Source organism: Belonocnema kinseyi, chromosome 3, assembly GCF_010883055.1.
Source record: "Belonocnema kinseyi isolate 2016_QV_RU_SX_M_011 chromosome 3, B_treatae_v1, whole genome shotgun sequence".
In the NCBI taxonomy this organism is placed as follows: domain Eukaryota; kingdom Metazoa; phylum Arthropoda; class Insecta; order Hymenoptera; family Cynipidae; genus Belonocnema; species Belonocnema kinseyi.
This window is the reverse complement of record NC_046659.1, coordinates 81802659-81810795: the sequence shown is the minus strand read 5'-3', so window position 1 is coordinate 81810795 and position 8137 is coordinate 81802659. Positions and strand designations below refer to the sequence as shown.

Genomic DNA, 8137 nt, shown 5'->3' with positions numbered 1-8137 from the left:
AACAGAAAATGCGGTTTCTAGTTCTGCTTATATTTGGTAAGCTTGTCAATTGTGTGTTGAAGATAAGCGCTTAGTAGCCTTAAAATCTCCTGATTCCAAAAGAAAAATTAGCATCGATAAAGATAATTAAATTACGAAAATTGGAAATTCTTTAAATGCATTATTCGAACGTGCCAACCCCAAACGATATTTAGTCGATTCCAAATTGATTTTTTTCGATCTACAATAATGCACTTATTATGAATGTTTATTATTTTCCTATAATTCCGAATTGAAATATTTTTGTGCGCAAATTTAAAATAATCTAATTTTCAAGGATTCAGTTTAAAACTTTTTAAATTGTTCAATGTGAAACAGACCTCTGATTTCATAATAGTATGAATATATTACAACAAATTGAAGCATCATCCGATGCAAAGTTGTATAAAAAATACTTTAATGTTATATCTAGACACTTTAGGAACTAACAATTCTAAGTATAAGCTGTTTAAATAAAAAACATGTTTGAAAAAGTGTATATCATATTTATGATACCTAATAATTTTAATAACATATTAACACTTACGTTTAAAATGAAAAAAATCGACGAATGTAAGCAGTAGAATTTTAGTCGATTTTTTCATTTTTGTTGGTAGAAAAAAATCATAGAGAACAGAAATCTAATTTTTCCATGAGTTCGTAAATCCACTGATACGATGAATGGCTGCTAAATATAGTGCCGTTCAATGTCAAAAGATACGTGACATTGTCACTGAGATCTAATTTTTCATTGTGACATTCAAGATAATAATCCTAAACTGCAAAGTCACTTATGTATCTTCTTAATCAGGATGACAGTGTACTAACTATAATGCTACCCCCCCCCCCCCGCTGGAACGCTTTATTTATTCTCTAAGATAAACAAACTGTATTTATGTGTTAATTACAACGCATCTTAAAAACCAGACGGATAGGAAAAAAATCGATTCGGATAGGAAAAAATCGAGAAAAAAATTCAACTATCAAATATTTGGTTCAAAATTCTATTATTTAGTGGACTTTTAAAATATTTTGTTAAAAATTCAACTGTTTTCTTCCTAATTAAATAATTTGGTAAAAAATTGAGCTATATTATATCTTTAGGATAATGATCTCTTTCGTTGTTAAATTCAGCAATTCAATTGAAATTCTTTTCTTTCAGAATTAAAACATTATTCTTGGTAGAAACTGTAACGTTTTTGTTGAAAATTCATCCTTTTTTAAACGCTTTTATTTAACTAGGAAAAGGACACAAAATATAATAACATTTTTCTAAACAAATTCTTTTGACAAAATTATATCTACATATTTTCTTCGAACAACCTTAAACTAGGGCACGTATTTTTATTTTAAATCGTAAAAAATTACATGAAAAATAAACAAATTGAGTTTATTGAAAACCGACACAAGTTGCAATAATCAAATGTTAAATAACAACTATTTTGGATACGATGCGCAATTTTTTAAATTATAATAATTAGTCATGGCAAATAGTTTTATTTTAATCTCAATGCATACTTTGTCATTATATGAAATTATAAATGATCGTAATTTTATAATGATAAATGAAATTATAATCACGAAAATCAGCCAGTGCACCAGGGAATTTCAAAGTTAAAACTAGACATTCATTTTACTCCGGGATCCTTTTCTTGGTCTAGTACTCTTAAGGAACCCTTTAACACTGCCGTGATTTGAGAAATCACCATTAACTGAAAAAAATCGAGAAATGAATTTATATATCGTTGGAATCGTAAAAAAAGAGAAACTTGATTATTGAAATAATTTTCCAAAATCGTTAATAACTTTTTAAATTATTATTAGAAACTTTTGGAAAAACACTGTTAACTGTAAAATTTTGGGGGTCGTGATTTGAGGAAGAGCCGTAACTGACCGTTAACAGCTGGCTCAAATCACGGACGGCTGAACGCAGCAACGGGCCGTATGTGCTTACGACGTTTCCGGAAATCATCGAACTCCGAGAAAACAGGTTTGTATTTCAAAAAATGCCGTAAATGTGTTTATTTTAAGTTGCAAAATAAAAAATTATTACTGAAAGTCTGTATTCGTTAAGATTAATAACGGTATTGACTTAACAAGAAGTTTTATTGTTAAAAAATGTATTCGATAAAAATAATGTTTGCAAATAATTTTAACTGTTTAAATTAGAAAAAATAATATGAAAATTTCCCCCAAAAATTAATGAAATTATTAATGAAAATTTGTTTTATTTAATACTTTTAACTGGCAATCAAATTCAAGAATATATACATTTATTTATTTCTCTACCAACATATACTTACTTGTCATTTGAGTTAATACGCACTAGGGTAGCCCTTATTTTTCACTTTTCGAATTTCTCTGCTAGCGCCTCCCAGTTTTGTTCGAATGCCGAAAACCAATCTCCACCTTTGAGTAAAATCGGTTAATATTTAGGAGTATCGCAAAGGCCATAAATTGTCCTATTGATTTAACATAGGAAAAAGTCAGTATTTTGTAAATCTAATATTTAAAGGCAATGATATGCTACATATGATTCCATGTTTCAGTATATTGTTCAGAATTCGTCAGAGAATAAGAATAAATTATAAATTTTGAGGTTAAATATTTTTAAGCTACTCTTGTGGGTCGTTAAGAAACCCATAGGTGAAAAATCTGAATTTTACGTAAATTGCGGTTTATTGACTCTGTTTAAATGTTGAAATTAGAGATCATTAATCGGTAATTAAAGTATACCCTGTCACTTTTCAACTAATAATAAATTGTTCAAACAATTTAAATTTTCTTAAAAATTTAATTATTTAATTATATATTTCGAAATTCATAGATTAACACGTACCACCGGGCACTTCAAAATTCCATTTAATTAACCTGGGGATATTTCGAATTTTTGAAAAATTCAACTCATGTTCCAAGGTTTCATCAAAACATGTCAAACTTTTTAGTGATTGAAGAGAAGTATCTGCAAAATAAAAACGTACTAGTAACTTTTATTTTCAACTCACTATTACCCTCCCTGCAGCGCCCCAAATATGACCCAAAAAATAAAAGAACTACATTTTAACGTTTTATTGTTACTTTTTAGCAATTGCCGTCGTCTTTTTCATACAAATAATTACTAATGGAAAATTTGAATATTAACCATTACTTTTTAAACAATTTTTAATTGCCCTGAAAATGCTAATCATTTAAAAAACTATTTATTCCCAACAAACGTAAAAGTAATCATATTTTCTGATTTAAATGCAATATTTTGTCATTTTTTGGAAGAGTATATTTTTCTAGAAACATTATCTAAATGTTTGAATAATTATTTATGTCTATTTTTAAAACTTCTAAAAATTGAACCACCGATTTCACGTTTTTCAAATTGGTGTCCAATGGTACTTTTTGTTGTACAATTACATAATTTTGATACATTTCTTCTAATGTTTGACACATTTCTATTTGTTCAAACAATTTTTATTTGCTGAGGCAGTTATTTCGCAATAACTAAAAAAATAAAACACATACAATTAACTAAGATTTTAAAGTATTTTTGGAAAAGTAATTATTTAAAGAAATTATATTTGTGTAAAGTAATAAAAAATAGTTCGTGTATTCTTTTTGTACACTACACAATCAGAAACATAATTGAATGTGTTCTATTTTATTTAATTTGTTTAGTTATAGAAAAAAACGGCTTAAGCAAATAAATATTGTTCAAACAAATAGAAATTTATTAAAAATTAAAAGAAATATATCAAAATTATGTAATTATTCAGCAAAACGTCGCATAGGATACTAATTTGAAAAGAAACTTGAGATCTCCGGCTTAATTTTTAGAAATTCTTAGAAGAGACAATAAACATTTCTTTAAATAATTACATAATATTTTTAGAAAAATGTACTACTTAAACCAATGACTAACAATTACATTTTAATCAGAAAATATAATTATTCTTTACATTTTTTGGGAATAAATAATTTCTTTAATAATTTACATTTGTTTAAAATATCATGGAAAATATTCAAATTGTCCATTAGTAATTATTTGTAAGAAAAAAACGACCGAAATTGCTAAAAATTACAAATGTAGTTTTTTTATTTTTTCGGTCATATTTGTGGCGCTGCGGGCAGGGTGAGGATGGGTTGGAAATAAATGTTACCAGTATAGTTTTATTTCGTAGACACTCCTCTTGAATCCCTAAAAATTTAGACCGGGCAGGTCGCACGTGTTAATATTCGAATTTCGAAAAAAAACTGACGGATTCTCTTTCCACGGAAATTGAAATTTTGGACCACTCTAAGATTATATAATACAGTATCGGTCATTATAGTCAAATTTTCCCTAACACTGAAAAATTATTCGAAAAATACCATAAAGTCACTTTTTCCTATGCATTTTCCTATGAAAATTTGAAGTCCCAGCAGGCATAATTAAAAATCAAAATCAGAGACCACCTGCCTTTGGATTTTGTTCTTTCTAACATAAAGTTATAAAGATTAGATCAAAAATGAGCACAGGGATTTTGCCCATTTCGATGATTTCTCAAGTCTTACACAATATTTAAGATAACTAACATTTAAGTTTGTGCAAATTGTATACAAAAATTAAATTATTATTTTTAAAATTTAGTGCAATTTTATACAAATTCATCTTTCAAAATATAAAACATATACCTCAGATTCTTCGATTGTTGATTGAAAAATGGAATTTTCGTCAATTTGAATCTCTTCATAAATACGTTCAAAGCTTCCCGTCACCTCGTCATTATTTTCTGTCAAAATTAAATAAAATCATTTATATATTTAAAATTACTACCAATTTCTAAGCAATTAAAATTCAATACCTGACAGAGCGTCGTCGTCGAAAGCATTCTCCATTGGCTCAGCCGTGTTGCCAATTATTACTTTAACTTACATTGCAAGAGGATCTTCTTTTAGAGGATTGCTTCCACCACCTGTCGAAATTAGTATAATGATTAATAAGTAGTATACTGGCAAATAAATAATTTTACAATTTTACTTTACCAGTTTTAAAATTTTTTTGACGTCAATTGCTCAAATGCTTTCGGACATTCCATTTTCAGATTTTCACACAAACCTTTCAATATGTCGGCGCGGGGACGATGTTCCGGAGAAATTCCCTTCGCGTTGAAATCTTGGGAAATTTTCTCCCAAGCTTGAGCTTTTTGTTTGGTAGTAACAGCATCTGTCCTTTTATTTTCCACAATATTTGTATATTATTGAACTATTAAGGGAAGCATCTGCTTCTTTGGGTTTGTAAAATTTCCCCCCTTTTCCCTTTCTGCCATACAAATGTCAACTTTGTGGTTAGAAAGGAGAAAATTCGAAAAGGGCCGAAAATTGACACATATACGTAAGTATCTGCACATATTTTATACTTACGTCAGCTAAATTTTCCCCCATATACAAAAAATATACTTTTTCTCACTATACTCACAAAACTTATATTCTATTTCACCCGATAATTAATTCCTGACCATTTATTTGAAAACGATGCGGATAAACAAAAACACGTCGCCTCACAACGTTCGTGTTCAATCAAAGCATATTTTTCGCGCAAATACAAGTTTGAAATCAGCCAATCAGAATCACAGTTATAGAAGGAACGCGCGAAAAGTTATTTATGATTAAAACGCTAATTAAAAAATAATAATAATTAGTTAATCATGGATTTAACCACAGTTGGTGAAGTCAGCCCTAATAGCTTTAAGTGAGAAAGTCCCGAATACATTGCCGAAAAAGTCGATTTCATGAAGAATGGACATTTTTTTGTTTTATGATTAGTTTTCAGGTACTTGTCGGGATGTGTTAGGGCATGTCAAACCCATATGCCTGATACATGAAATTCTTCGTTGGATAATTCTCAACAGGCCCCCATACTTTCGCGTCACATTTTTTAAGCCCTCAAAAATTATTCCATAAACTCAAAAAAGTGATTTTTCCCCATGCATTTTACATGAGAAACTTCAAGTTGAAACCAACACCTGTTAAAATCAAAAATAAAAAAATTAGGGAATTTATTTTTTCGGATTTGGAGTCAAGTTGGGGGGATCGTTACCATCTAAAAAAGCGTTTTTAAGACACCCTAGTGTACAATTAACCATGTAGAGTTTAATGTGCATAGTTTCTTCGTGTAGAGTTTAACGTGTACACATTAATGTGCCCAGTTTAATTTGTAGGCCTTTTTATCGGGAAAATTTATATCTAGGCTGTATATAACGTGTAGAGTTTCACGTGAAGAGTTTTTATGTGTAGACTTTAATATTCGAGGTTTTCTATTTACGAGGTTAGTGTGCAGAGTTTAATGTGCATGGTTTGGGCGTTACACTTTAATGTGTACAGTTAATGTGTACAGTCTTAAAAAATTCATTTATAAAATGTTGTATAGTTAAGCCTGGAGACTTGAATGATTAGACTTAAATGTGTAGACTCGACGTTTACGCGTAATGTGCTGAGTTCATATAACGTGTAGATTCGATATGTGTAGTATCAACCGGGTCCCGATAAGACTGTTGATATTTAACAATTATATTCAATGTATAGATTTCAAATTCGTCCCAAAAAGATGGACTATTTTTTTAAAATTCTATAACAGAAAGGTACAAATTATTTGGTGAAAATATATAAATTTTTTCAGGGCTGTATATAATAATACTAATTGGGAGAAACTTATCAAAATGTGAAAATTGACGAATTGAATTGTTTAATTAATGATGATTGTGTAAATATTTCTACTTCATTGAAGCACTATAAAGGCAGCATAGTTAAAATCGTAAATATATGAGTATATTTGCAATGAATGTATCTATGTATATTTTATATATGCATATGTTGCATCATATATCGTCACCTTCATTACAAAACATGTCTACAAGTTCCGGGTTCAAACTGAAAGACACATAAATTATTTAGGCATCTGATAAATTTCACCTTTCTCTATTCACTTTTTCAATAATCTCTTATCTGCTCGTCATGCACCAACATCAGTTTGGTAATTGAAATATTGTTTTCATCAAAATTTTAAAAAACGAGGAAATCATGAAAAAGTAGAGTCAAGGTAGCGCTTTACTTTTTTCATAATGATGTCAAAGCAACCATGAAAATAAATTTAACAAATACTTCTGTCAGGATATATGTTCCAAATCCATTGTGAAATCATTTACGACATTAATAGTATAATACAAAAATCTACAGTGATTTCGATTGTTGGGAAATCTCGATTTCCTTGCTTGAATCTTTAAAAGATAGTAAAACATCCCTGAAGATAAATGATAACACTTCCTGTAATGAGTAATTTCCCACATTTATTGTAAATTAATACCTGAACCCATTAGAATGGAAAATTCCATTAGAATCCAAATAGAATAGGAAATGTCGATTTCCTTGTTAGAATCTTTAAAGATCTTTTCTTCCGTTGTTTTTATTATTCTATAAATTAGTATTTCTTACAATCTCATTAGAAAAGGTATTTAATTTATGTAACACCCCCCCCATTTGTGTCAAATTTAGACATTTTGAGACCCTCTGAATCCGAAAAATAGGTTTTTACGAATGCCTATGTATGTATGCATGTATGTATGTGTGTATTTATGTATGTATGTATGTATCTATGTAGGTATGTATGTAGGTATGTATGTATATCTGTCTGTAGGCACGATTACTGTTGAAAAAATTAGTCTGTCAAATTGACCTTTTTGTGATAAAGACTAAAGGTCAAGTTCGTTAGCTAGCCATTTTGAATAAAAATTCAAAAAGTGCGTGCAGTTTGAAAACTTTTTAGTCCACCTTTTTCAAGATTAAATAATTCTCTAAACGGTTCGTCGCACTACTTAAAAATACGTATATTTTCTCTTATTATTTTTTTTAGATTAAAAAAAAAAGATTAGAGTTGTAGCAGTTACAAAATTAAGATAAAAATGAAATTTAAAATTTGAACCTAAATAACGCGCGATTCGAATAATATAAAGAAAATAAATACATTACTTTTTGAAAGCTCTACAAGATTATATTAATAACTTTTTGAATTTTTTCGAAAAATTAAAAATTTACATTTGGACGGTACGAAAAATAATAAAAAGTTCCACTTTGCGGACAAACTATGCGAGATACG

General features: G+C 28.9%; 1 long non-coding RNA gene across 3 annotated transcripts; it reads right to left on the bottom strand.

Annotated features, from left to right (window-relative positions):
- Positions 1-1524: 1524 nt before the first annotated feature.
- On the bottom strand, positions 1525-5531 carry LOC117169670. Of its 3 annotated transcripts, none has more exons than XR_004466701.1 (6): positions 5465-5531; positions 5032-5212; positions 4851-4961; positions 4681-4778; positions 2322-2427; positions 1525-1730 (listed from the first exon to the last, which is right to left on the bottom strand). It is a non-coding gene; the product is annotated as an uncharacterized LOC117169670 (long non-coding RNA). The 3 variants fall into 3 exon arrangements; XR_004466700.1 differs by having other exon boundaries at positions 5032-5217; positions 5465-5511; XR_004466699.1 differs by having other exon boundaries at positions 5032-5217; positions 5410-5507.
- Between the last annotated feature and the right edge of the window lie 2606 nt (positions 5532-8137).